Consider the following 27,291-nt stretch of genomic DNA (forward strand, 5'->3'; position numbering starts at 1 on the left):
ATTAAAGGAAACATGTAAAGCATCCACTTGAACAAAAAACAATAAACAGTACTTACACCGGTAACAGTGTGGCAGGCTCAAACCAACGCAGTGCACACAAACAACCACCCACAACCCCAAAGAAAAACACACACACCTATATAGGACTTCCAATCAAAGGCAACTCAACACACCTGCCTTCAATTGGAAGTCCCAATCACCCACACAACATTTAACAAACACAAACCACCTGCCACATCCTGACCAAGACTAACACAATACACCCTCTGCTGGTCAGGACGTGACATGGAGGCAGGGCTTTCTCCTACAGAGCTCCATTTTTATGGAATAGTCTGCCTACCCATGTGAGAGACGCACTCAGTCTCAACCTTTAAGTCTTTACTGAAGACATATCTCTTCAATAGGTCCTATGATTAAGTGTAGTCTGGCCCAGGGGTGTGAAGGTGAACGGAAAGGTTGGAGCAACGAACCGCCCTTGCTGTCTCTGCCTGGCCGGTTTCCCCTCTTTCCACTGGGATTCTCTGCCTCTACCCCTATTACGGGGGCTGAGTCACTGGCTTGCTGGTGTTCTTCCATGCCGTCCCTGGGAGGGGTGCATCACTTGAGTGGGTTGAGTCACTGACGTGGTCTTCCTGTCTGGGTTGGCGCCCCCCCCCTTGGGCTGTGCCGTGGCGGAGATCTTTGTGGGCTATACTCGGCCTTGTCCCGGGATGATATGTTGGTGGTTGGAGATATCCCTCCAGTGGTGTGGAGGCTGTGCTTTGGCAAAGTGGGTGTGGTTAAAACCTACCTGTTTGGCCCTGTCCGGGGGTTTCATCGGATGGGGCCACAGTGTCTCCTGACCCCTCCTGTCTCAGCCTCCAGTATTTATGCTGCAGTAGTTTATGTGTCGGGGGGGGGGGGGGGTTAGGGTCAGTCTGTCACATCTGGAGTATTTCTCTTGTCTTTTCCGGTGTCCTGTGTGAATTTAAATATGCTCTCTCTAATTCTCTCTTTCTCTTTCTTTCTTTCTCTCTCTCGGAGGACCTGAGCCCTAGGACCATACCTCAGGACTACCTGGCTTGATGACTCCTTGCTGTCCCCAGTTCACCTGGCCATGCTGCTGCTCCAGTTCCAACTGTTCTGCCTGCAGCTATGGAACCCTGACCTGTTCACCGGACGTGCTACCTGTCCCAGACCTGCTGTTTTCAACTCTCTAGAGACAGCAGGAGCGGTAGAGATACTCTCAAGATCGGCTATGAAAAAGCCAACTGACACTTACTCTTGTGTTACTGACTTGTTGCACCCTCGACAACTACTATGATTATTATTATTTGACAATGCTGGTAATTTATGAACATTTGAACATCTAGGCCATGTGCTGTTATAATCTCCACCTGGCACAGCCAGAAGAGGACTGGCCACCCCTCATAGCCTGGTTCCTCTCTAGGTTTCTTCCTAGGTTTTGGCCTTTCTAGGGAGTTTTTCCTAGCCACCGTGCTTCTACACCTGCATTGCTTGCTGTTTGGGGTTTTAGGCTGGGTTTCTATACAGCACTTTGTGATATCAGCTGATGTAAGAAGGGCTATATAAATACATTTGATTTGATTTGATGGGTTCAGGTTCTGGAAGAGACTTAGGAAGGGAGGCAGTCGGAGGAGGAGGAGGACCAAGCAAAGAAGCAGATGTAGTGATGGGGCATTGAACCCTACCTGCCCTCTCCCGCCGACGCTCACGGAGACAGTTGTCGATGCGGAAGGCAAGGAGATGAGCTCCTCGAGTCCATCCGGCTCTTCCCTGGACACCAACTCATCCTTGATGGTCTCAGTGAGAGCTTGCTGAAATGCTCCCTGAAGGTCCTCCTCATTTCAGCCACTCTCAGTGGCGAAGGTGCAAAACTCGATCGTCATCTCAGCGACACTATGGGAGCCTTGACGGAGGGACAGGAGTCATTTAGCGGCTTCCCTACCACAGACAGGGTGGTCGAAGACTTTCCTCATATCCTCTGTGAAGCTGGACTAGGAGGAGCAGATCGGGGACTGTCTCTCCCATACCGCCGTGGCCCAGGAAAGTGCTGCTCCACGGATACTGCCGATCAGGAAGGAAATCTTGGCCCGTTCGCTAGCATAAGCATAGGGCTGTTGCTCGTACACTAGTGAACATTGTACGAAGAAGGCTTTGCAAGGTCTGAGGTTGCCATCGTAACGCACGTGGGTCAGAATAAACGACTCATGGGGCAGAGGAGAGGGAGTCGGGGCTGGTTGTGAGCTCTGGGTGAAGGTTCGGCCCTGCAGGTCCAAAAGGCTTCGTGAAAACTCCTTGACGTGCTCCAGAAGTGTTTTCAGGGCTTGGTCATGTTTCTCGAGCTGGGCGCCTTGACTGGCAAGGATTTGGTGGAGAGGATCTGAGTCTGCTGTGTTCATATCTGGGCCAGACCGTACTGTCACGTGGAGTGGAACAGGTGAACCCAAGAGCAGCTATACCATGATATTTGCATTGCTATTAAGTAAACCTCCAATGTTCCCCACTATACCACCCGCTAAAACCACTCCCCATCCCAAGATGGGTTGTCATCCCAGTAACGGCAGACCACTCCCGTCCCCCGGATCCCGGGCCCCCGAGAGACCGGAACCCATCCTTCAAAAAGAGCTCACAGTGCTACCCACAGAACAGAAACAGATCAGCCGCCAAAAGCATTTCCATCGCCCACACCTCAATTTGCATTATATATAGCTATTAAAAAACCTACATATAAAAAATCCTGCTTATCTTAATGTCCATAACTAACAAATAATATTTGTAATAATCTAGGCAGCTCATGCAGGGGATTGTTACCTCTTACCAGGATTGCCATTACAAGAGATTACATTTTTGGCAATCAATTATTATTTTAGCAAACAATTATTGTGATTAATCCTATATTGTCCCTAACATCTTTAGTCCCTAGTCCCTTTAGTCCGTGCGTGTGTGCGCGCACGCACGCACGCACACTCATACACACTCAACCCCCTTTCCCCCACAAACAACCATAAACTACCATACACCATAAACTACCATACACTACCATAAACTACCATACACATGCCTTCCCTGTAGCTCAGTTGGTAGAGCATGGTGTTTGCAACGCCAGGGTTGTGGGTTCGATTCCCAGAGCGTCTGCTAAATGACTAAAATGTAAATCTAATACACTCAGATGCTCAACAGTTTTTCCATCCCAGAGCCCAACTCAAGAAAGTACTTGATTTACGAATGCATATACAGTAGCAGCTGCATGAGAAAGCATGCAAGATTGAGCAAAAACAGGCAAGAATGGGGAGATTTGATTAACCAGGGTCAAGTCCTAGGTGATGGAGATCAGATACATCCTCTTCCCCTGAAACACGCACACGCTGGTCCCCGTTGTGACCATTTTACCAAGCATCTCTGTGCAGTCAGACCTTTGACTATTTTGTGCCACCAGGGCACAATAATATGCCCCCTCTCTGAATGTCAGAGTGTGACCCCCTCCCCATGGGTTACTGCAGCTAGTGTTGACAGAACTGCCACTGCCTGGGTGGGGGAACCCCACTGGAATCCCTACCAGCTAGGTACAAGGTCGTCAAGGTTCTCATTAGCAGCTTTGAGAATTTCCTGGTATATTATGCTCTCCCATCAGGGGGTTTTAGCTTTGTAGGACCAACCCTGCCAGGCAGGCTCAGATTCTTGATAGGGCGGTGCTGCTTTAGTAGGTCTCTGACCACATCCATCTTTCTGATTTGGTTGCGTATAGGCTATTTACAGTAGGCCCATAAAACAGATAAGGACTTCTCCTTAGTATATGTGTCGCTCAGGTGAATGTGTCTAGGGTATAGGGTTGGGGACCATTCTATCATGATAGGACAGTAAATAAATAAACAATATTAAGAATTTATTTAAAAATGTATATCCCATATCTGCACACAATTGAAAGCTCTCTCTCACAACCCCTGCTCACAAACACACATGGGCTCTGGGATTTGCATCCCATATCCTTTTTCACTCAATTAACTCCACACTTTTCCAAACACAAAAACACACACACCACCTTCCATCACAATATATCCGCACATGCCTACATACTGTGACTTCTATGTCCTCTGTTTTTTTTATCTCTACCATGTTGATTCAGTACTTTTGAGGTTCCAGTTGCTTGTATTTGAAGCTGTATTATTTAGCTAATTATCCTTTCATCTAATGCTGTCTCATCAATTTATAAAATACTATAAATGGAAAGTCTAAATCAAATGATTTTCCAACATTCCTATCTAGAATGGTAGAGTGTAGTTGTAGTTCATTTCTTTAGCAATCGTTGTATTTTATTGCTTTTCTATATATTTTTTATTACAATCCCTACCATGGCTAGTATCGGGTGTTCCATTATTCGACTCCTCTATGAGAACTTTGTCATTTTTAGAATAGCCATGGAATAGTCATTGTGTCTCAGAACATTTGGTTATCAATATACAGTTTATCGACCACGAGAGCTTCACGTTTCCCTTTTAACCTATTTTCCTTGAAGATTGGGTACAGAACTTTGCACCACTCTGCAATTTCCATCGGGAATTAATCATTCATGCCTATTTTCGTGCCAGCTAGTCTTTTACCCAGGCTTTTAACCATTATTTTATCTTTAAAGAAAGCAAATTTGGCAACGATTGGGGCCTCATATCTCTGTCCTCTCTGTCCGAAACGGTGTACAAGCCCGAGTGTGATTTTGTCGACAGCTTCGCGTGGGATCTGAAGCGCTATAAAGAGGAACTCCCTCACTACACCCTCAGGAACTTCTCCTTCTTTCTCTTGGATACCAGTAAGTACCAGATTCTCTCTCATGGATCTAGTCGATTTCAAACAAGGCTTCTCTCAGAAAGATGTTCTCCTTTTAAAATCACTAACGTCGGTTTCAATCTTATTGACTGTTTCTTTTTCCAATGTCGCAGCTTTTTCGTCACTTATCTCGAGGCTTGCCTTCAACTCCTTTATATCTTTGCTGACTCATTCAAGTATGCGAAGTTTGTCACAGATCGGTTTCCACCCATACCATTCCCGGTGGTGAAAAGCTGAACTCGTCTGTGTCCGTCGAAGAGTCACGTTTTCTTTCGGGGATCGCTTCTCCTTTTTTACTCTTCGTCATGTTTGAATGTTGCTTGTTTTCGTAATATTTCTCGATACATTTCTCTAGCCTTATGATTTGTTTTGTGTTGTTATCCAGATTGAAGGTTATTACCCACCAGTTTGTAAAGTGATAATATGTAGTCTAACTTACCGATATTGAATATTATGTTATTATCTTGAGGTGATCTACACTGCTGTGTTCAGTCCGCCATCATGTTTGAGGCTGAACAGTGTTACTTACATACTGTACGTTATTCAAACTATAAAGCTATAGGTTTAAAACTATAAGCTACGGTTGAAGTCGGAAGTTTACATACACTTAGGTTGGAGTCTTTAAAACTTGTTTTTCAACCACTCTACAAATTTCTTGTTAACAAACTATAATTTTGGCAAGTCGGTTAGGACGTCTGCTTTGTGCATGACACAAGTCATTTTTCCAACAATTGTTTACAGACAGATTATTTCACATACAATTCACAGTATCACAATTCCAGTGGGTCAGAAGTTTACATACACTAAGTTGACTGTGCCTTTAAACAGCTTGGAAAATTCCAGAAAATGATGTCATGGCTTTAGAAGCTTCTGATAGGCTAATTGACATAATTTGAGTCATTTGGAGGTGTACCTGTGGATGTATTTCAAAGCCTACCTTCAAACTCAGTGCCTCTTTGCTTGACATCATGTGAAAATTTTAAGAAATCAGCCAAAATTGTAGACCTCCACAAGTCTGGCTCATCCTTGGGAGCAATTTCCAAATGCCTGAAGGTACCACGTTCATCTGTACAAACAATTGTACGCAAGTTTAAACACCATAGGACCACACAGCCGTCATACCGCTCAGGAAGGAAACGCTGTCTCCTAGAGATGAATGTACTTTGGTGCGAAAAGTGCAAATCAATCCCAGAACAACAGCAAAGGACCTTATGAAGATGCTGGAGGAAACAGGTTCAAAAGTATATTTATCCACAGTAAAACGAGTCCTATATCAACTTAACCTCAGCAAGAAAGAAGCCATTGCTCAAAACCGCCATAAAAAAGCCAGACTATGGTTTGCAAATGCACATGGGGACAAAGATTGTACTTTTTGTAGAAATGTCCTCTGGTCTGATGAAACAAAAATAGAACTGTTTGGCCATAATGACCATCGTTATGTTTGGAGGAAAAAGAGGGAGGCTTGCAAGCCGAAGAACACCATCCCAACCGTGAAGCACGGGGGTGGTAGCATCATGTTGTGGGGGTGCTTTGCTGCATGAGGGTCTGGTGCACTTCACAAAATAGATGGCATCATGAGGCAAGAAAATTACGTGGATATATTGAAGCAACATCTCAAGCCATCAGTCAGGAAGTTAAAGCTTGGTCGCAAATGGGTCTTCCAAATGGACAATGACCCCAAACATACTTCCAAAGTTGTGGCAAAATGGCTTAAGGACAACAAAGTCAAGGTATTGGAGTGGCCATCACAAAGCCCTGACCTCAATCCTGTAGAAAATCTGTGGGCAGAACTGAAAAAGTGTGTGCAAGCAAAGAGGCCTACAAACCTGACTCGGTTACACCAGCTGTGTCAGGAGGAATGGGCCAAAATTCACCCAACTTATTGTGGGAAGCTTGTGGAAGGCTACCCAAAACGTTTGACCCAAGTTAAACAATTTAAAGGCAATGCTACCAAATACTAATTGAGTGTATGAAAACTTCTGACCCACTTGGAATGTGATGAAAGAAATAAAAACTATTATTCTGAGATTTCACATTCTTAAAATAAAGTGGTGATCCTAACTGACCTAAAACAGGAATTATTTTCTAGGATTAAATGTCAGGAATTGTGAAAAACTGAGTTTAAATGTATTTGGCTAAGGTGTATGTAAACTTCCGACTTCAACTGTATATGACATAAAGAGAATATCTCTGTAACAGTCATTACATGTTGCAGTAGTTGAAACCCCTACGCACTCTTCCAACAAACTTGTTCTGTGAGCAAATTAGTTTAATCTCATACCCTGGTGCCAAAATGTCTAAGGGCTCTGTAAGGATTCATCTCAACAAGAACCGTTCCTGAATCCTCTGTCTATACAGCCTGTAGGATTACCATGTCTTGGATACCACAGGTTACGGAGCAGCTAGCAGATCAATATCCCTTCACCAGGGAGGCCTGAAACACGCGAGTCAGAAGGCATTGATTGCATCATGGCCCCCCCTCTCTCTTCTCCTCCATCCTCCCTCTGTTGTTCATTACCGACCCACTCTACAAACCGAAAACCCATCAGCACCACAGAGGTCAGAACCGTAACCTCTGATGCTCACAGCAGTGCCCCTCTGTGTGAGTGTCTGAAATCACCTGGTATCCTTGACACGAGCTCTCTCTTGTTGATGCGCTTCTCCCTTGCTTGCTTTCCAGCCCCTCAGCCCAGCTCCCAATTAAAACAAAACGCCGCTTTGTCACAGCCGACGCCCAGCCCCCGAAGTGACTCTTATCAACGGTATGCAAGGATCCCTCTGTGTTGTCTTAGGACGGCTGCATTATCTCTCCAACACCTATTCTGTCACACCTCTGGGTAGCAGAGGTTCTGTGGTCTTTACATCCTGTAGGAGGTTAACTTTGCAGTAATGCTATTGGTGAACAACTCAGATTTTGAATCCAAACAAGTCAGATGCTTAAGGGTCCTAGCTTCATTGTCTCGCTCTCTTTTTTGTTCCTGAACTGCACTGGAGGCATTATTCCTCCCCGTGGACTTTTGGGGCATGGCCTTTCAGGCTAAGACTTCTCTCTCTCGCTCTCTCCCTCTCTGATCAGGGCTAGAGTAATGCCTTGTAATGGGTGTTAATGCTTTGTAACGTAAGCTTTATGCCTTGCATGTGAATCTGTTCATTTTACAATTACATTACGTCTATTTGTGTTTAGAATTCCATTCTCAGACCATTTTTGACATTCCAATTTCTGTAACTCAACTATGGTCTGTTGGATATTGCTGTACTATCTTTATGGAGTCAGATAATCATTTGAATAGGCTAATTGCATAGTCTTATTATGGGTTGTATGTGAGGTGTATATAATATCCATACATATCAAATATCACCCTAGGGTTGATTCTCCAATAAAACAAACTCTCTCTCTCTCTCTCTCTCTCTCTTCTCTCTCTCTCTCTCTCTCTCTCTCTCTCTCTCTCGCTCGCTCTCTCTCGCTCGCTCTCTCTCGCTCGCTCTCTCTCTCTGCATGCTGGGAGTGTTTGGTGCATGCTGGGAATTGTTTGAGCAAGGGAGTGCGTGTGTGGTGTAGAGTTAGATATTCAGAACTTTCTTTAGGTTTTCTCTTTCTTGGTGGCATTCTTTGTTTTCTTCTGTGCATGATTAAGGTTATTATTTTTATTTGTTTGTTGTGGTAGAATTAAGTATTTTGTTTTCGTATCGAAATTACCCTGTTTTTGGCGGGGATGGCAGCCCGAATGGGGATGCCGTCCCTGTCACTTCGGCACGGCTTTAGGTGTGTTACTGAAGCTACTGTCACGGTGGAGGAGTTTCTGGTCGCCGTAGGAGAGAAGGTAGGATATGAGAATGTTGCTTATGCGTCACGGATGAATAAAGCGGTGGTGGTTTTTCTTAAAGAAGAGTGTCTTGTTAATCGTATGGTTGAGCAAGGCGTACTTCTTAAAGGAATGTTTATTCAAGTTACGCCGCTTTTTTCTCCGTCAACAAGGGTAACGATTTCAAATGTACCGCCGTTTATTCCAAATGAGCTATTGGAGCGCGAGTTATTGCGCTTTGGGAAGTTTGCAAGTTCAATTAAGGTTGTCCCGTTGGGTTGCAAACACCCGGCGTTGAAACAGGTTATGTCTTTTCGGCGACAGGTGTTTATGTTTTTGGACTCACCGGAGCAGACTTTGGAGTTAGCGTTTAAAGTCAAGTATGACAATAGATTGTATATGGCTTATGCTAGTACGGGTAGTCAATGGTGTTTTGAGTGTGGGGATGTTGGTCATAAGCGACATGCTTGCCCGAAAAGGGAGAAGGCAGAGGGAGGGGCGCAGGTGGTCCTCGTAACGCCTGGGCCCACTGATGTAGGGAGAGGTGGGCCGACAGCGGTAGAGCAGCCACAAGCACCTGCTGCTGAGGAACAAGTTATCCATGTTGAGGACACGGAGTTGCAACTTGTGTTAGAGGGAAATGTTATGCAGCAGAAACATTTTGTTGTAGAAAGCAAGGATAGATCTGAAGAGCCAGTTCCTCAGACTGGTGAGGAGGTGCCCAGTACGAGTGCTGGGGTACAGGAGGGGGTTCATATGGAGCTAGTCTCCCAGGTAGTGGAGGAGATGCCCACTATGAGTAACGGGGTACAGGAGGGGGTTCATGTGGAGCTAGACTCCCAGGTAGTGGAGGAGATGCCCACTACTAGTAATAGGGTACAGGTGGGGCTAGTCTACCAGGTAGTGGAGGAGATGCCCACTACTAGTAATAGGGTTCAGGTGGGGCTAGTCTCCCAGGTAGTGGAGGAGATGCCCACTACTAGTAATAGGGTTCAGGTGGGGCTAGTCTCTCAGGTAGTGGAGGAGATGCCCACTACGACTAATAGGGTTCAGGTGGGGCTAGTCTCCCAGGTAGTGGAGGAGATGCCCACTACTAGTAATAGGGTTCAGGTGGGGCTAGTCTCCCAGGTAGTGGAGGAGATGCCCACTATTAGTAATGGGGTTCAGGTAGAGCTAGTCTCCCAGGTAGTGGAGGAGATGCCCACTACTAGTAATAGGGTTCAGGTAGAGCTAGTCTCCCAGGTAGTGGAGGAGATGCCCACTACTAGTAATAGGGTTCAGGTGGGGCTAGTCTCCCAGGTAGTGGAGGAGATGCCTGGTACGAGTGATGGGCTGCAAGTGGGGAGTGATGAAAGGGATGTGTTAGAAGTGAGTCAGGGCTCTGTGGCCTCAGTTGAGGAGGAGCAGGATATGGATATCTCTATTGGTATGATAGCAGCTGGTGACGACTCAATTTATGATCTAGAGGAGGTAAATAGGTTTTTGGATCAGACTTTTGGGAAATCTGTCAAATTGGCAGAATATTTTGATGTTGATAAGTTTGTGAGGTCAGCTGTGATGTTACAGAAGACGGTGGGGTTAGACCAGTTAAGTGAGAAGACTGCGGTTTCGCTTGAGGAAATTTGTTACTGCTGTTACAGCAGCAAAAGGTGGTGGGAAACGTGGTCAGGGTAAGAGAAAATTTAAACAATGATGTTGATCATGCTTCATAGGGTGTCTTCTTTTTTCTCTTTGGTTTCTCTGTGGTTTCTTCTGCTTTTCCTTTCTCTTTTCTATATGGAGGTACTAAGGGTAGGTTCTCTCAATATTAATGGTGGAAGGGACAGGAATAAGAGGGCTTGGGTATTAGAAATAATAAAACAGAAAAGGCTTAATGTAGTTTTTCTACAGGAGACACATAGTGATGAGGAAAATAAGGTTGACTGGGGTATGTGGTGGGAGGGGCAGCATATACTCAGTCATGGTACTAATTTCAGTGCTGGGGTGGCAATCTTGTTTTCTTCAGGCTTAGGGGTGACTGTGGTATCTACAACAGAGATTGTCAAGGGACGGGTTTTATTGTATGAATTTGTATGATGTATGAAATTGTATGAAATGTATGCATTCACTACTGTAAGTCGCTCTGGATAAGAGCGTCTGCTAAATGACTAAAATGTAAAATGTAAAATTGGTCAAGGCGGAGGTTATGGGGTTTTTGTTTGTTTTTTTGAATGTTTATGCTCCTAATGAGGGTACAGAGCGTATTGCTGTATTTGATAAAATAAAGGAAACTTTAAGACAGTGTGACCCAGAGGGTTGTATGGTTTTAGGGGGGGACTGGAACTGTACAGTGGATTTTACTGTTGATCGCACCGCTGAAGAACCTCACCTGCGGTCAGCCACTTGCCTGTCTGGTCTACTAACTGAGTTTGAGCTTTCTGATGTGTGGAGAGTCAGGAATGCAAAAGTTAGGCAGTACACATGGCTAAAAATCTATGAAGGTCGTGTCAGTGCAGCAAGGTTAGACAGGTTGTATATATCTGATCACTACTGTAGTAGGGTTGGAAGATGTGACATTACTCCTGTGGGTTTCTCTGATCACCATTTTGTTACTGTTGATATTCATTTGTCCTGTCCACGAAGGTCATCACCTTACTGGTATTTTAATGTTAAATTGTTACATGATGTCATGTTTTGTGAAAGGTTTTTGTTGTTTTGGGAAAAATGGAGGGTTACAAAAGGAAATTTTGAGTCCTTGAGACAATGGTGGGAGGTTGGGAAGGCCCATATACGATTATTTTGTCAACAGTATACTGCTCTGTCTCGAATTGAAGTCAAAGAGACTATCAAGGCCCTTGAACAGGACATCAAATTTATTGAATTGAAGCTGCTCACTCAGAATGACCCTGGATTAGTCATGAATTTACAGGACAAGAGACATGAACTGAGATTGTTTCTGCATGAAAGAGTGAAGGGTGCCTTGATTAGGTCTCGTTTCGCTTCCCTCAAGGATATGGATGCTCCTAGCGCTTTCTTTTTTAACCTAGGACAGTCGACACTGCAACGTAAACAGATGGTCTGCCTTCGTCTCCCTAATGGGAAGGTGACCACGGATGACAGTGAAATGCGTCAACATGCAGTGGATTTCTACTCTGCCCTCTATAAGGCGGAGGATTGTGACTCTCTGTGTACTGAACAGTTGCTACACGGTCTTCCTCAATTGGGACCTGAGCAGAGAGTCGCATTGGACTCTGACATTACACTGCAAGAGCTGTCCACAGCAGTTATGCAGCTCTCAACAGGCCGAGCCCCTGGCATTGATGGTTTACCATCTGAGTTTTATAAGCACTTTTGGGGGTCTATTGGGGAGGATTTTTATGAAGTGGTGTGTGAATCTTTTAATGAGGGTTCTCTTCCTGTATCCTGTCAACGTGCGGTGCTTTCATTATTGCCAAAAAAGGGGGATTTGGCTCTCATAAAAAATTGGAGACCTGTTGCGTTGCTGTGCGCAGAATATAAAATTGTTTCTAAATGTCTCTCAAACAGGTTGAAAGAGTATTTGGGATTGTTGGTCCACAAGGACCAGTCTTACTGTGTACCTGATCGCTCTATTGTTGACAATTTGTTTCTGATAAGAGATGTTTTAGACATTTGTAAACTGTCTGATGTAAATGTGGGTTTACTTTCGTTGGATCAGGAGAAGGCTTTTGACCGTGTGGACCACCAGTACTTGTTTAAAACAATGAAAGCCTTTGGGTTTGGGGATGTTTTTTTGTCGTGGATGAATTTACTGTATGCTGGGGCCTCGTGTATGGTGAAGGTGGGGGGTGGTTTGAGCTGCCCAATCCCTGTCCAAAGGGGCATCAGGCAGGGATGCCCAATTTCAGGGCAGTTATACAGTCTGGCGATTGAACCAATGCTTTGTTTTTTAAGAGCGAGGCTTACTGGTTTCTCTGTGCCAGGTGTAAAGAAGGGTCCCACGATAGCACTGTCTGCGTATGCAGATGACGTGACAGTTTTTATTACAGGGGCTGAGGATGTTAAAGTTCTCTCAAATGCTCTAAAGGTGTATGAGGGGGCCTCCTCAGCTAGAGTCAATTGGGGAAAGAGTGAAGCACTGTGGGCAGGTCAGCTTCAGATAGGGTCCACTCCACGGTTACCAGGGGGGCTTCAGTGGGGCAGAGATGGGATGAAGACTTTGGGGTTTTTCTAGGCTCTGATGTCTTTCAGAAAAAGAACTGGGAGGGTGTAGTGGAGAAAGTGTGTGCCAGACTGTCAAGATGGAAATGGGTGCTGCCTCAGCTGTCTTATAGGGGAAGGGTACTGGTAGCTAATAATCTTGCTGCCTCTACCCTGTGGCACAGACTAATGATTTTACAGCCACCAAAGGGTCTGATTCAAGAGCTTCAGAGGACCCTTGTCAATTTCTTCTGGTCTGGACAACACTGGATTAAAGCTGCAGCCCTGTACCTGCCACTACACGAGGGTGGGCAAGGTTTGGTGGATATTTCCTCTAGGATCATGGCTTTCCGGCTTCATGCAGCCCAGAGGCTGTTGTACAGAGACGGTTCTAGCTGGGTCGACACAGCCTATATATTGATGAGGAGAGTTGGCTGTTTGGGCTTAGATAAGCACCTTTTCCTCTTAAAACTGGAGGGGGGTGATTTGCCTGGCCTGACTCCATTTTATGAGTCTGTTATGCAGGCTTGGAGAGTTTTTGTGAAGTCTCGTAAGGCCAGCACGCCACCAGGGATGTGGCTTTTTGAAGAGCCTCTTTTTCACAACACTGCCATCCAGTCACGTGTTCTGGGTTCAGCTAGCCTACGTTCATGCCTGTTAGGCGTGGGGTGTACTAAACTGGGTCATCTGATGCGGAACAGGAATAGATCGTTGGAGGAGCTGGGAGAAAGAGCGGGGATCAGATCATCTCGCCTACTGAGGAAGGTCGTCGCTGAAGTCTGTGACTCCCTGCCAGTGCTTCATCTGCAGTATGTGACTGACATTTCCAATTGTGATCGTTGGAAGGAGGGTCTGGATTATGTGTTCCCTGCACTGATTGTTAGTGCTGCAGCGGGGGCATTCGTGGAGGACGTGGGGATGCTGCTTTCCTTCGATACCCCGGAGCTGGGGGAGTTCAAGGAGGTGGGAAAGAAGGCCATGTACAGAGTATGTGTAAAGGCGTCCCATGCATCTTCCCTGGAAGGGGTCAAATCGACGAGGTGGGCGGGTGTGCTTGGTCCAGGTGCCTCCCCAAAAGGCTGTTGGCGATCACTGTACAAACTGCCTATTGATAAGAGGACAGCTGACCTCCAATGGAGGATAATACATGGAGCTATAGCCACTAACATGCATCTGGTACACCTGGACCCTACTGTTGGGGAGGGGTGTCCATTTTGTGCTGAGTCTGAAACTCTGGCACATCTGTTTTTACAGTGTCCCAGGTTGGTCGGGATGATTGACCTGATCACAAATTGGTTCTCAACGTTGGGAGAGGTTTTTTCTTCTCAACTGTATATATTTGGGCCAAAGTACAGGTTCAGTCGAAAGGGTGTAGTTGTGCTGCTTAATTTTGTGTTAGGGGCAGCAAAATTAGCGATATGGAAGACCCGAAAGAACAGTATTCGGGGACAGGGGTCTGTTGATGTGGTGGGAATGCTGGAGGGAATGTTGGCAGCGAGACTGAGGGTTGAGTTTGCATATTATAAACTGGTCAACAATATTGATCTGTTTATGAGTATATGGGGTATTCAGAGGCTGTTGTGTATAGTTACTGTGGAGGAGGAATTGGAGTTGTGTTTTTAATTGATGTGTAACTGTGTTTTTTTTGTATGAGTATTTATTGTATGGTGGGCTCCCAGACCCAATAAAGATTATTTAAAACTCAATCTCTCTCTCTCTCTCTCTCTCTCTCTCTCTCTCTCTCTCTCTCTTTTCAATTCAAGGTGCTTTATTGGCAAGGGAGACATATGTTAACATTGCCAAAGCAAGTGAAGCAGATAATAAATAACAATGAACATTACACTCACAGAAGTTCCAAAAGAATAAAGACATTTCAAATGTCATATTATGTATATATATACAGTGTTGTAACGATGTGCAAATGGTTAAAGTACAAAAGGGAAAATAAATAAACATAAATATGGGTTGTATTTAGAATGGTGTTTGTTCTTCACTGGTTGTCTCTCTCTCTCTCTCTCTCTCTCTCTCTCTCTCTCTCTTCAATTCAAGGTGCTTTATTGGCAAGGGAGACATATGTTAACATTGCCAAAGCAAGTGAAGCAGATAATAACCAAAAGTGAAATAAAAATGAACAATGAACATTACACTCACAGAAGTTCCAAAAGAATAAAGACATTTCAAATGTCATATTATGTATATATACAGTGTTGTAACGATGTGCAAATGGTTAAAGTACAAAAGGGAAAATAAATAAACATAAATATGGGTTGTATTTAGAATGGTGTTTGTTCTTCACTGGTTGTCTCTCTCTCTCTCTCTCTCTCTCTCTCTCTCTCTCTCTCTCTTTCTCTGAGCACAGCGGAGGCTCCCCGCAGGAAGAAACAAGGATGCCGCCATCAATTATTTAGGACAGGTCAATATTTCACATACATGTATAGGGGGAATAAGGGTCAGGCCTTGTGGACGTCTATGACATAAATATTTAAAGATCGATATTTCACGTGCATGCAGGTGGATAAAACGGGGAGAAAGAGGGACCCCTGGGGAAATACTGTGAAAATATGGATGAACGGAAAATACTCTGATTTGAAGGGCAGGTAGGGTTATTTTCCACCACAAATTGGTAAATCTTTTCAGCGAGGTGCTCCAGGAAAATATATTGAAAATCAATAACTTTTAATGTCTTATCGAAGAAGGTGTTGATGTTTTTTTTCTCCAGCCACTCTATGTAGCAGGTCAGTAGGAATGAGGAACAACCAGGAAAGGTAAGATACTCCCTGTTTTTTCTACCTGCATGCACGTGAAATATTGATCTTTAAATATTTATGTCATAGACGTCCACAAGGCCTGACCCTTATTCCCCCAATACATGTATGTGAAATATTGACCTGTCCTAAATAATTGATGGCGGCATCCTTGTTTCTTCCTGCTGGGGGCCTCCGCTGGGAGCCTCGGCTGTGCTGAGAGAGTACAAACCTAAAGGAAGTATGCGTCCCAAATGACACTCTATTCTCTATGTAGTTAACTACTTTTGACTAGGGCTCTGGTCAAGGTAGTGCACGAAATAGGGAATAGAGTGCCATTTTGAACGAAGCCGGGGATTTTATAGCGCATCTACAGATGATGCAATATACTAGATGTTTGAGTATCTGTTGTATCCTGTTTTCATGGACAAACACAGAGATTCTATGAACAAATTGAGTGGAGAATCAACTATGCCAAATGGTCCATTATTTTCAGGTAGCCTATTATATTACATTTCAGAGACAATATAGTGTTCCAAGATGCATCACCCGCTGAAGAAATACAGATTGTTCCTGTGTCACTTAATTATGAACAGGAATTAGTTAGAGATGTGCCATCTTGCAGACCTGCAAATCTTTGCTTTCAAACTTCAAAAGTAATATATATTGGATTAACAAACAGATGTGGTTCCTTGGTTCTTTTATTTGAATGGACATTGTCTGGTTGGATCATTATTTCTTAAGTATTTCCCCCCCTTTCTCTCCAGGATCCCTGATCAAGCTATCTTTTGCATGAATGTATTACTTTGTAACAATCTCTCAAGGATCGGTGTGCGTGGGAGATGGCTCGAGGCTTGTTTGCTGTGTTTATTATTTGGATAATTGCTTTGAGGATAAAGGCCTAGCACTTTGCTGCTGGAACGGATTTAATCGCAGCACCTTGCTGACATAGAGCCCCTGTTCAATGTATTGATCCAGGAGTATAAGGTACAATTAATAAGGCATTCTTTTCCTCCTGCTTAGCGTACCAACCTCTTCATCCAGACCAGACAAGAGCCTAGTGAGTACAGTGTCAGCATCCCAAACGGCACACTATTCCCCCTGCAGTGCACTACTTTTGGTCAGAGTAGAGTAATGCACTATATAGATCACAGAGTGCCATTTGGGACACAAGCGAAGTGGTGATGTCACCTCGTCAGTATCTTTTGCTTGCCTCGCTTAAATCCTGGTTCTTCATAGGCCGGGTTCCATTGGGTTATCCATCCACCCCGTCACTTAGTCCATTGGACATAATGGATATAACCTCCAGTTGGCCTTTTTTTTTTTTTTATGTGCTTTACAACATCTGACATGTGCAAATGTTGGAGATGGAGAAGACAAAAAAAATACAGACAGAAAGACAATAATCTGTATCATAGCTAATGAATAAACCTGGCATCTGTTTGATAATAATCTAACTCTTGTTCAGTTCCAGAGACAGAGTACATCCTCTCGGGCCCCGTACAGACTCAAATTGACCAAATGATAGACAATGCATTTGCATAACTGTTATAATACAACAGAGTTTGTAAAAAAAAAAAAAAAATACATGGATGTTGAGAGGTTGCACAGTGGTTGTGTAATACATTTTGTGCAGATAAACGTTGTATCACAACCGTTGTGACAAATGCAATGTACACCAGTTGTAAAACTTGAGTGTGTACAGGCCTTATGGGAGGGTATGTTATTGCACTATATATCTGCATTGACTTGATGTACTAGCCCTTTCAGAACTTCATACTTCTACAAAATCAACTCTCAAGTGCTTTTAGTCAGGCTTTCTAACCTACCTGCTGCATAAAACACAAAAGCATAGCATCAGAGGAATGAGAGCACTTTCTCTCTCTCTCTCTCTCTCTCTCTCTCTCTCTCTCTCTCTCTCTCTCTCTCTCTCTCTCTCTCTCTCTCTCTCTCTCTCTCTCTCTCTCTCTCTCTCTCTCTCTCTCTTTCTCTCTCTCTCTCTCTCTCTCTCTCTCTCTCTCTCTCTCTGTAATTCTCATGATAGCATTTCACTGCCTGAGTTAGTGCTGTCTGTCAGCTTCTAAACCACTGAAAGTGACCGTTTCACTCTGTTTGTAATTCTTCACATTCAAATGGAGAAATATGGGGGGCTCCAAAATCTGTGGTGTTCAAGAATAATATAATACAACAAACAATCCAATTATATTTCCTTAGAAGCATGCAGTATTACACAAACTAGTGTATTCAGTAGACATTTCATTCCAACATGTGACATGGATCCCATACTGTATGCCAGCCAAAAATATTATCTATATTTTCTTGTTTTCCCATTGCATATCTCCATTCCATTTTCCAAATGGACCACAGGTTGACATGTCACAAAGCATTAGTATCTGCTTCCATATGTATTAAAAAACATTGCATTGAGTTTCCATGATTTACTACACATTGCAAAGTAACCCCATGCTGGTACTGTAGGAGCAATCAAATAGATACGCCAGGGTACATTTCAGAATTGCTAATCATATTGGGAAATGATACAGCCTGCACAGAACGCAAGGTGGACAAAATAGCACAGTGATCATTCTCTGCAATTGCTTGTTTATAGATAAATTATGGGGCATGCTGGATTGACAGACAGACAGACAGACAGACAGACAGACAGACAGACAGACAGACAGACAGACAGACAGACAGACAGACAGGCAGACAGACAGACAGACAGGCAGGCAGGCAGGCAGGCAGGCAGGCAGGCAGACAGACAGGCAGACATGAATTCCCAATAGCTACCTAGCCAGCAAAGCCTTAATCGAGGGATAGAACATCCGAAATGAGTTCTCAAAGGGGCCAGACCGTATTACTTGTTTCTATGGGTGGATGAGGTGGTGGTGGAGAATACAATATATTGATGTACCTCATCCAGGCCCGCTGCTTGCCTTTTGGAACAAAGAGAGAAAGAGAGGGTCATTTGCATGTCACAAGGTGATCCAATGCTTTCTATTGACCTACTCGGGCAAACAACTGATGTGTATAAATTGGATCTGTAACAGCTATGGACGTTTGGTTTCAGGCTTGGTTACGGGAGTGAATTTGTGAGCGCTAATGTGGCGCCGGTCGATCGCAGATTCATTTTGCCATTTAGCCAGGGTCTCTTCCTATTATATTGTTGAAATGAGAGTGCCTTTTCATTCTGTCAAGTTGGTTTAAAGTTAGCTAAATATGGGCGAAAGTGAAATCTAAAAACTGATTGCTCGAAAGTAGAATACAAATAAAGACAGATTACAAGGAAGGTGAGTATGGGCTGAGGTAATGTCATAGTTTCTGTTGGAATAGTCTTTTACTGAATATCACAAGTACAAAATAGTATAAAAAATGTATGCCCTCACTACTGTAAGTTGCTCTGGATAACAGTGTTTGCTAAGTGACTAAAATGTAAAATTTTACAAAATTACACTTTCAAACAGCTTTGTTCTTCATATGACTGCCAAATCACTTGAATTGTTTTCAGAGTGTTAAATTCAGTGGCTTAATTTTATGTTGAATATGATACACTTAAATGACGTCCTCGATTGTTAGAATTACAACCTATTAAACACGTTTATTTCAGTTTATTTATTTCCAGTGAAAATGTTTTCTTCAAAGCACAGCATCAACACAGCATTATGATACATGTGACTCTCTGGTCTCTGTGCTAGCTACCTCCTTCACTATAGACCACAAAACAAGAAAAGAGAACAAAGAGAAAGAGAGAGAGATAGGGAGGGAAGCAGAGAGTGTGTGCAAAGAGAGGGAGTAATTCCTGCACTTCTTTGCAGCATCAGTCAGGCCTTTTTCACTCTTTGCCAGCCACAGATGACCCCTGGTGTATTGGCCCTGGCAGCCCGCTACAATTATCATTCAGCAGAAGCGAAGTGCTCTGTTTGATATCTGCCAAGGTAATTTAAATTGAACAGTACTTTTTTTTACCCAGGATTGCACCTGACCCCTCTGCATATGGAGTAAGGATGCTTCCAAAGACAAGATGGTGCCGACAGACAAGGTGCACCCTATTTCTAGCTTCTAGCCAACTTTACAGTATTATTATTATTGATGTTTTGTTATTTCTTACATTATTTGCTCAAAACATTTCTTGTATTATTACCTACAGCTGAAAATAACTTTAGGATATTAGATCTGCAGTCAATGACCAGAAATTAGAGCAGATATTCGACTTCCTGACCTGGATCCAGAGGCAGCTCTACTTATCCCAGGGGCTGCACCAAAACGCAGATGCCGTAGAAGAGGTAGTAGGTGTGGGGCCAGACTGCACACTATCCACCACTTCTGAGTATATGACCTGCTAATGTTCAGTCACTGGACAATAAAGTAGATTAGCTCAGAGCAAGGCTCTCCTTCCAGAGAGACATCAGGGTCTGTAACATACCTTGTTTTACGGAATCATGGCTCTCTCCGGATATAAAGTCCCCATCCATTCAGCAGCCCGCTCCATCGTGCGAACAGGAAGAAAAAACTCTCAGGGAAAAAGTTGGCGAAGGTTTTTTTTCATGATTAACAACTCATGGTGTGATTGTGGTAATGTACATGAACTTAAGTCCCTTTGTTCTCCCGATCTGGAATACCTCACCATCAAATGCTGAACGCATTATGGCCCAACAGAATTTTCTTCGGTCATCGTCACTACCGTGTGTATTCCCCACCAAGCCGACACTGCGACGGCTCTCAAGGAACTACACTGGACTATGTGCAAACTGGAAACTGCATATCCTGAAGCCGCATTTATTGTAGCTTGGGACTTTAATAAAATACATCTGAAGAAAACGCTACTGGATTTCTATAAACACATCTCCTGAGCTACACACACATCACATACCCTGGTTCATTGTTACTCTCCCTTCCTACCTATAGACAGAAACTTAAACAGGAAGTACCCGTGGTAAAGACTGTTCAATGTTGGTCTGGCCAATCAAAATCCATGCTTCAAGATTGTATTGATCATGAGGACTGGGAAATGTTACGGGTCGCCTCGGAGAATAGTATTGATGTATACACTGACTCTGTGACTGGGTTCATCAGGAATTGCATAGAGGATGTTGTTCCTCCTGTGACAATTAGAAGTTATCCAAACCAAAAACTCTGGATAGATTGCAGCATTCGCGCAAAACTGAAAGAGAGAACCACCGCATTTAACCATGGCAAGGTGACTGGGAACATGTACATGTACAAACAGACCAGATAGGATCTCCGTAACGCAATCAAAGAAGCAAAATGACAGTACAGGGACAAAGTGGAGTCGCAAATCAAAGGCTCAGACATGAGACGTATGTGGAAGGGTATCCAGACAATCACGGATTATGAAGGGAAAGCCAGCGACTGACACCTTGCTCCCGGATAAGTTAAACAACTTTTTTGCCTGCTTCGAGGAAAACAACATCGAGCCGCCAACGTGCTCACGAGGACTGTGTGCTCTCGTTCTCTTTGACCAATGTGAGTTGTTGATCCATCCTCAGTTTTCTCCTGTCACAGCCATTAAACTCTGTAACTGTTTTAAAGTCACTATGGGCCTCATGGCGAAATCACTGAGTGGTTTCCTTCCTCTCAGGCAACTGAGTTAAGAAGCATGCCTGTATCTTTGTAGTGACTGGGTGTATTGATACACCATCCAAAGTGTTTTTAATAACTTCACCATGTTCAAAGAAATATTCAATGTCCGTTTTTTTTTTTACCCATCTACCAACAGGTGCCCTTCTTTGAGTCATTGGAAAACCTCCCTGGTCTTTGTGGTTTAATCTGTGTTTGAAATTCACTGCTGGAATGAGGGATCTTACAGATAATTGTATGTGTACCCCACACATAAAACAATCATATTATTAAACACTATTATTGCACACACAGAGTGAGTACATGCAACTTATCATGCGGCTATCACGACTCAGGACATGACCCAGATGCAGACACGGGAGGCGGATAGTACAGTTCTCAGATGATTAGAAACACGGGGCAGGCAAAGGGCAGGTCGAGGGCAGGCGAAGATTTGCGATCAGGTCAGAGTCCGTCAGGTACAGGACGGCAGGCAGGCTCGGGGTCAAGGCAGGCAGAGGTTCATAATCAGGTCAGAGTCAGGCGGTACAGGACGGCAGGCAGGCTCGGGGTCAGGGCAGGCAGAATGGTCAGAACCGGGAAAAACTAGGAAACAGAACTAGAGAAACAGGAAGGTGGGAAGTAATGCTGGTAAGACCTGACAAGACAGGACGAACTGGCAACAAACAGAGAACACAGGTATAAATGCACAGGGGATAATGGGAAGATGGGCGACATCTGGAGGGGGGTGGAGACAAGCACAAAGACAGGTGAAACAGATCAGGGTGTGACAGCGACTTTTTAAACATATTTTTACTCCTGCACTTATTTAGGTTTGCCATAACAAAGGGATTGAATACATATTGACTCAAGACATTTTTGTATTATTATTTAGAAGAAAAAAAACATCATTACACTTTTACATTATGGGGTGCTGTGTGTGAAACAAATCTGAAAATAATCAATTAAATCAGGCTGTAACACAACAAAATGTGGAAAAAGTCAAGGGGTGTGAATATTTTCTGAAGGCACTGTATATATATATATCCATAATATATCTGGACTCTGACATTGCTTGTTCTGATATTTCTCAATTTCTTTCTTTTACCTTTTTGATTATTTGCGTATTGTTTTGCACTGTTTTCTAGATATTATTACTGCACTGTTGGAGCTAGCAACACAAGCATTTTGCAGCACTTGCAATGATTTTGGTGACCAATGAACTTGATTTGATTTAGTTGGATGGTGTGATAACTGGATAACTGGAAAGAAACAACACCTAGGCCTATGTTGTGAATTGATTTTGCCCATGAAGCCAAAGGCCTTGTTGTATGTATTCTGACTAGCTGAGCTCTTTAGGTTGAGATCATAGGAAGAGATACTTGATGAAAGCACCTTTTGAAATATGAAATAGACTTCTAAATAATGCAGTAGGCTAAGACACACAAACAAAAACACAGATAGTTTTTATAAAATATGAATTATTTTTATGCATACATTATACCTACATCAGTGTTTCCCAAACTCGGTCCTCGGGACCCCAAGGGACGCACGTTTTGATTTTAACCTAACACTACACAGCTAATTCAAATTATGAACGCTTGATGATTAGTTTATTATTTGAATCAGCTGTGTAGTGTAGAGTTTGGGAAACCCTGACAGACTGTTCTCTCAACCAGCTTCATGAGGTAATAACCTAGAATGCATTTCAATTAATAGGTGTTCCTTGTTGAAAGTACATTTGTGAATTTCTTTCTTCCTTAATATGTTTGAGCCAATCAGTTGTGATGTGACAAGGTAGGGGTGGTATACAGAAGATTGCCCTATTTGCTAAAAGACCAAGTCCATATTATGGCAAGAACAGCTCAAATAAGCAAAGAGAAATGACAGTCCATCATTACTTTAAGACATGAAGGTCAGTCAATCGAGAAAATTTCAGTGCAGTCGCAAAAACCATCAAGCACTATGATGAAACTGGCTCTCAAGAGGACCGCTACAGGAAAAGAAGACCCAGAGTTACCTCTGCTGCAGATGATAAGTTCATTAGAGTTACCACCCTCAGAAATCGTCAATTAACTGCACCTCAGATTGCACCTCACAGAGTTCAAGTAACAGACACAAGCTAACATCAACTGTTCACAGGAGACTGAGTGAATCAGGCCTTCATGGTCGAATTGCTGCAAAGAAACCACTACTAAAGAACACCAATAAGAAGAAGAGACTTGCTTAGGCCAAGAAACATGAGCAAAGGACATTAGACCAATGGAAATCTGTCCTTTGGTCTGATGAGTCCAAATTTGAGATTTTTGGTTCCAACCGCTGCCTATTTGTGAGACGCAGAGTAGATGAATGGATGATCTCCGCATGTGTGGTTCCCACCGTGAAGCATGGATGTCACGTCCTGACCAGCAGAGGGAGTAGTTGTTTAGTATTTTGGTCAGGACGTGGCAGAGGGTATTTGTTTTATGTGGTTCGGGGTGGTGGTTTTGTAGAAGGGTATTTGATTTATGTATTCTGGGGTTTTTGGGCACTGTTCTATGTTAATGTATTTCTATGTTTAGTCTAGTTAGTTGTATTTCTATGTTTAGGTTAATGGGGGTTTGGACTCTCAATTGGAGGCAGGTGCTTTCTCGTTGCCTCTGATTGAGAGTCCTATATATGGGTATGTGTTTGGTTTAGTGTTTGTGGGAGATTGTTTCTTGTTTTGCCTGTGTGAGCCTGACAAGACTGTTTTGTTGTTCGTGTGTTTTTCCGGTTTGTTATTTTGGTGTTCTTTTTTATTTAAAATAAATAACAAGATGAGCATCCACGTTCCTGCTGCGTTTTGGTCCTCTATTCCCGACGACAACCGTGACAGAATCTCCCACCACAAATGGACCAAGCAGCGGAGTAAGGAGCAAGGGGAATTCGGTGAGGACCGGGAACGCTACTGGGGAACACGACTGGTGAGGAAACCGGCGAGGCAGCCCCAATAAAAAAAAATTGGGGGGGGGGGGCACACGGACAGATCGGCGGAGCCGAGGATGGAACCAGAGCTAGTCGGGGTAAAATTGGAGGTGAGAGAAACAGACTATAAAGGAATTGATGGGGAAATTGGAGGAGAATAGGATGAGAGAGCTACTGTGTTGGTGTATTAGGCACGACATTCGCCCTACAGAGCGTGTCCTAATGATATCACCTGAGTTAGTGTTTATTACTAGTCCTGAGGTGCGTGCTAGCTCTCTGGTGAGGATAGTACCAGCACCATGCACCAGGCCTCCAGTTTGTCAGCCCAGTCCAACTCGTCCTGTTCCCGCTCCCCGCACTAGCCCTGAAGTGTGAACCCCTAGTCTGGCACATCCAGTACCAGCACCACGCACTTGGCTTCCAGCACGGCAACCCAGTCCGGTATGTCCTGTTCATGCTCCCCGCACTAGCCCTGAGGTGCGTGTTCCCAGGCTGATACCTCCAGTACCAGCACCACGCATCAGGCTTCCAGTGCGTCAGCCCAGCCTCGAGTCCGGCAACAGTGTGCGGTCCAGAGTGTCCGGCAACAGTGTGCGGTCCAGAGTGTCCAGCAACAGTGTGCGGTCCAGAGTATCCGGCAACAGTGTGCGGTCCAGAGTATCCGGCAACAGTGTGCGGTCCAGAGTATCCGGCAACAGTGTGCGGTCCAGAGTATCCGGCAACAGTGTCTAGTCCGGAACAGAAGGGGTCTGCCTGTGACCCGGAACAAAAGGGGTCGGCCTGCGACCCGGGACCGAGGGGGTCGGCCTGCGACCCAGAACTGAGTAAGTCTATTGATGATCCAGAACTAAATATAAGTAACTGTGTTTCAAATGAGTCTGCCTACAGTGTGGAATGGAAGAGGTCTGCCTACGATCCGGAACGAGGGGAGTCTGCCTTCGGCCTGAAACTGATTAAGTCTGTCTGCATTCTGGAGGACAGTAGGCCGGAGCCTGAACCACCACCTGTATAGGTGGGTTGGGGAGGGGGGGGGGTGTAGCACAAGTGACGGCAGCCACCCTCCCTTCCCTCCCTTTAGTTTAGGGGGATTTTTTTGTTGTTGTTTTGGGTTTTTGGTTTAGTTATGAGGTGCATCCGGGGTCTGCACCTTTAGGGGGGGGTACTGTGACGTCCTGACCAGCAGAGGGAGTAGTTGTTTAGTATTTTGGTCAGGACGTGGCAGAGGGTATTTGTTTTATGTGGTTCGGGGTGGTGGTTTTGTAGAAGGGTATTTGATTTATGTATTCCGGGGTTTTTGGGCACTGTTCTATGTTAATGTATTTCTATGTTTAGTCTAGTTAGTTAGTTGTATTTCTATGTTTAGGTTAATGGGGGTTTGGACTCTCAATTGGAGGCAGGTGCTTTCTCGTTGCCTCTGAGAGTCCTTTATATGGGTATGTGTTTGGTTTAGTGTTTGTGGGAGATTGTTTTGCCTGTGTGAGCCTGACGACTGTTGTTGTTCGTGCGTTTTTCCGGTGTGTTATTTTGGTGTTTTTTATTTAAAATAAATAACAAGATGAGCATCCACATTCCTGCTGTGTTTTGGTCTTCTATTCCCGACGACAACCGTGACAATGGAGGAGGATGTGGGTGTGCTTTGCTGTCTGTGATTAATTTAGAATTCAAGACACACTTAACCAGCATGGCTACCACAGCATTCTGCAGTGATACGCCATCCCATCTGGTTTGTGCTTAGTGTAATTGTAATTTGTTTTTCAACAGGACAATGACCCAAACACACCTCCAGGCTGCGTAAGGGCTATTTGACCGAGAAGGAGAGTGATGGAACCCTGCATCAGAGGACCTGGCCTACACAACCACCCGACCTCAACCCAATTGAGATGGTTTGGGATAAGTTGGACCGCAGAGTGAAGGAAAAGCAGCCAACAAGTGCTTAGCATATGTGGGAACTCCTTCAAGACTGTTGGAAAAGCATTCCAGGTGACTACTACATCATGAAGCTGGTTGAGAGAATGCAAAGCTGTCATCAAGGCAAAGGGTGGCTACTTTGAAGAATCTAAAATATATTTTGATTTGTTTAACACTTTTTTTTGGTTCCTACATGATTCCATGTGTTATTTCAGGTCTTCAGTATATATATTAAAACTAAAGAAAACCCTTGCACTATTAACTGGTACTGTATATGAAATCAATATCGAAAAAAATACACTCTCTCTCTCTCACACACCTACCCCTAAAGTACAGTTGTAGTCGGAAGTTTACATACACCTTAGCCAAATACATATAAACTCAGTTTTTCACAAATCCTGACATTTAATCCTAGTAAAAATTCCTTGTCTTAGGTCAGTAGCATTGCCTTTAAATTGTGTAAAACGTTTCGGGTAGCCTTCCACAAGCTTCTCACAATAAGTTGGGTGAATTTTGGCCCATTCCACCTGACACAGCTGGTGTAACTGAGTCAGGTTTGAAGGCCTCCTTGCTCACACATGCTTGTCAGTTCTGCCCACACATTTTCTATAGGATTGAGGTCAGGGCTTTGTGATGGCCCCTCCAATACCTTGACTTTGTTGTCCTTAAGCCATTTTGCCACAACTTTGGAAGTATGCTTGGGGTCATTGTCCATTTGGAAGACCCATTTGCGACCAAGCTTTAAATTCCTGACTGACGTCTTGAGATGTTGCTTCAATATATTCACATAATTTTCTTTCCTCATGATGCCATGTATTTTGTGAAGTGCACCAGTCCCTCCTGCAGCAAAGCACCCCCACAATATGATGATGCCACCCCCGTGCTTCACGGTTGGGATGGTGTTCTTTGGCTTGCAAGCCTCCCCCTTTTTCCTCCAAACATAACGATGGTCATTATGGCCAAACAGTTCTATTTTTGTTTCATCAGACCAGAGGACATTTCTCCAAAAAGTGAAATCTTTGTCCCCATGTGCAGTTGCAAACCGTAGTCTGGCTTTTTTATGGTGGTTTTTGGAGCAGTGGCTTCTTCCTTGCTGAGCTGCCTTTCAGGTTATGTCGATATAGGACTTGTTTTACTGTGGATATATATATATATATACTTTTGCACCTGTTTCCTGCAACATCTTCACACGGTCCTTTACTGTTGTTCTGGGATTGATTTGCATTTTTCGCACCAAAGTACGCTCATCTCTAAGAGACAGAATGCGTCTCCTTCCTGAGCGGTATGACGGCTGCGTTGTCCCATGGTGTTTATACTTGTGTACTATTGTTTGT

Source organism: Salmo salar, chromosome 17 (assembly GCF_965601325.2).
Source record: "Salmo salar chromosome 17, fSalSal1, whole genome shotgun sequence".
Taxonomy (NCBI): Eukaryota; Metazoa; Chordata; class Actinopteri; order Salmoniformes; family Salmonidae; genus Salmo; species Salmo salar.